The sequence below is a fragment of the Mandrillus leucophaeus genome, unplaced genomic scaffold (genome assembly GCF_000951045.1).
Source record: "Mandrillus leucophaeus isolate KB7577 unplaced genomic scaffold, Mleu.le_1.0 Scaffold1133, whole genome shotgun sequence".
Classification (NCBI taxonomy): Eukaryota; Metazoa; Chordata; class Mammalia; order Primates; family Cercopithecidae; genus Mandrillus; species Mandrillus leucophaeus.
This window is the reverse complement of record NW_012099577.1, coordinates 553107-556273: the sequence shown is the minus strand read 5'-3', so window position 1 is coordinate 556273 and position 3167 is coordinate 553107. Positions and strand designations below refer to the sequence as shown.

At 38.1% G+C, this 3167-nt stretch overlaps 1 long non-coding RNA gene and 1 pseudogene across 2 annotated transcripts in view; both read right to left on the bottom strand.

Moving 5' to 3' along the window:
* LOC105550855 overlaps positions 1-3167 on the bottom strand; it is an 18086-nt gene that overhangs the window by 7183 nt on the left and 7736 nt on the right. The window lies entirely within an intron of this gene.
* Positions 706-1716, bottom strand: LOC105550847 (annotated as a pseudogene). The gene has a single exon (XR_001007785.1). The product of XR_001007785.1 is annotated as a translationally-controlled tumor protein pseudogene (transcript).

Genomic DNA, 3167 nt, shown 5'->3' with positions numbered 1-3167 from the left:
GAAAGAAAGAAAGAAAGAAAGAGAAAGAAAGAACAGAGTTCCAATATTCCTGGCAGCAGACTTTTCAGTGGAAATCTTATAGGCCAGCAGAAAGTGGTATGACATATTTAATGTGGTGAAGGAAAAAAACCTTTTACTCTAGATTAGTATATCTGGCAAAAATATCCTTCAAACATGAAGGAGAAATAAAGACTTTCTTAGACAAACTGAAGCTGAGGGATTTCATCAACAACAGACTTGTCCTCCAAGAAATGCTAAAGAAAGTTCTTCAATCTGAAAAAAAAAAAAAAAAAGGATGTTAATGAGTTGTAAGAAATCACCTGAGGCCACACGCGGTGGCTCACGCCTGTAATCCCAGCACTTTGGGAGGCCAAGGCGGGCGGAACACCTGAGGTCAGGAGTTCGAGACCAGCCTGACAAACATGGTGAAACCTCATCTCTACTTAAAATACAAAAATTAGCCGGGCGTGGTGGCAGGCGTCTGTAATCCCAGCTACTCAGGAGGCTGAGGCAGGATAATTGCTTGAACCCGGGAGGTGGAGGTTGCAGTGAGCTGAGATCGTGCCATTGCACTCCAGCCTGGGGAACAAGAGTGAGACTTCGTCTGAAAAAAAAAAAAGAAATCATCTGAAGTTACAAAACTCACTGGTAATAGTAAGTACACAGAAAAAACAAGGTCATTGTGATATATAAAATACTCATATCTTTTTTTTTTTCCACTGAATGAGTCTCTTTTTATTCTCTTGGTAATCTCTTGCAGTTAACTACTTCCGTTGTAGGTGATGAAATGGGTAAGGCTCCACACTTCAGATGTTGGCACTGCTATGAGCATGGTCTTTCCCTTTATTGCAACTCACAATCAAAACCTTTGATTCTTTTTTATATTCCAGTCCCAGAAGTAGAAGTTAATTGATGAGTAGTAGCCTACAACCAGGCTCTAGCTCCTCCAGGAACACTACAGGATGAATTTGGTTTAACTATGCATTAAACTAAAAGGCATTCTCTCAAATGAGTTTAAATGCATTTTATTTTTAGACAACCTACATGACACGTTTTTCTTAAAAACAAAGCCTCCACTCCAAATAAATCATGGTCAAAATAAGTGAAGAGCTCAAGATTACGTCAGTCCCATTTGTCTTAAGTCCTGGTGTTGTGTGGATGACAAGCAGAAGCCAGTTATGATGACAGGTGATAGATCCAAAGTAATTGCCAAATTTGTTAACATTTTTCCATTTCTAAACCATCCTTAAAGGAAATCATATATGGGGTCACACCATCCTCACGGTAGTCCAATAGAGCAACCATGCCATCTGGATCCACGTTTTCACCAATAAAGAACTGGGAGTTTTTGAAATTAGCAAGGATGTGCTTGATTTGTTCTGCAGCCCCCGTCATAAAAGGTTTTACTCTTTCTGGTCTCTGTTCTTCAAATTTGCCTTTGACTGTTTCATGTAATCTTTGATGTACTTCTTGCAGGTTTCTTTTGTGAAACTTGTCTCCTGCAGGTGATGGTTCATGACAATATCGACACCAGTGATTACTGCGCTTTAGGTACCTTCGCCCTCCGGGCCTTCAGCGGAGGCATTTCCACCAATAAGAGAGTCATCAGTGTTACCTTGTGTCCTACTAACCATCTTCCCCTCCACCTCCAGGCACAGCCCAGATCTTGTAGTTGTCGGAGAACATCTCATCTTAGCTGATGAGGTCCGGGTAGATAATTATGATGGCGACTGAAGGGAGACGAGGGCGGCGCCAGCTTAGCAGGAGCTCGAATCGGAGTGAGCCCGGTGCAGCTGGGGGCGGCGCTGGGCGGGGAGAGGGGAGCGGGTGGAAAAAGCTAAAATACTCATATCTTAAGTAGAAAGACTAAAAGATGAACTGATCAAAAATAATAATTACAACAACTTTACAAGATATAGTACAATGAGATATAAATAGGAACAACAAAAAATTTTTTTAAAAGGAGGAACAAAGTTAAAGTGTGGAGTTTTTCTTAGTTTTGTTTATTTGTGCAATCCATATTAAGTTATCATCAGTTTAAAATAATGGGTTATAAGATATTATTTGAAAGCCTCATGGTAACCTCAAATCGAAAAACATACAATGAATACACAAAAAGTGAAAAGCAAGAAATTAAATCATACCACCAGAGAAAATCAGCTTCACTAAAAGGAAGACAGGAAGAAGGAAAAAAAAAAAAGGAGGAAAAGACCAGAAAACAAATAACAAAATGGCAGGAATAAGTCCTTACTTGTCAATAACATTGATAGTAAATGGACTAAACTCTCCAATCAAAAGACATAGAGTGACTGAATGGATTTAAAAAACAAAACTCAACAATTTGCCTGTAAGAAACACACTTCACACATATAAAGACACATACAGACTGAAAATAGATAGTTTTCAAGACAAAAACTATAAAAAGAGACAAAGAAAGTCATTTTATAATAATAAAGGGGTCAATTCATCAAGAGGATATAACAGTTGTAAATATATGTGCATCCAACACTGGAACACCCAGACATACAAAGCAAATATTATTAGAGAGATAGATACCAATACAATAACAGCCGAAGACTTCAACACCCCCACTTTCAGCATTGCATAGATCATCCAAACAGAAAATCAACAAAGAAATATCAGACATAATATGCACTATAGACCAAATGGAACTAATACGCATTGACAGAACATTTTATCTAATGGCTGCAGAATATACATTCTTTTCCTCAGCACATGGGTCACTCTAAAGGATAGACCATATCTTAGGCCACAAAACAAGTCTTAAAACATTCAAAATTTAAAATAATATCAACTGCCTTCTCTAACCACAATGGAATAAAACTAGAAATCAATAACAAGAGGAATTTTGGAAACTATACAAACACATGGTAATTGAACACTATGCAGCTGAATGAACAGTGGGCCAATGAGGAGATTAAGAAGGAAACTGAAAACTTTCTTCAAACAAATGATAATGGAAACACAACATACCAAAAACAATGGAATAAAACAAAAGTAGTATCAAGAAAAATGTAAACCTGTAAGCACCTACATCAGAAAAGTAGAAAAACTTCCAATAAACAACTTAATGATGCATCTTAAAGAACTATAAAAGTGGCCGGGCGCAGTGGCTCACGCCTATAATCCCAGCACTTTGGGAGGCC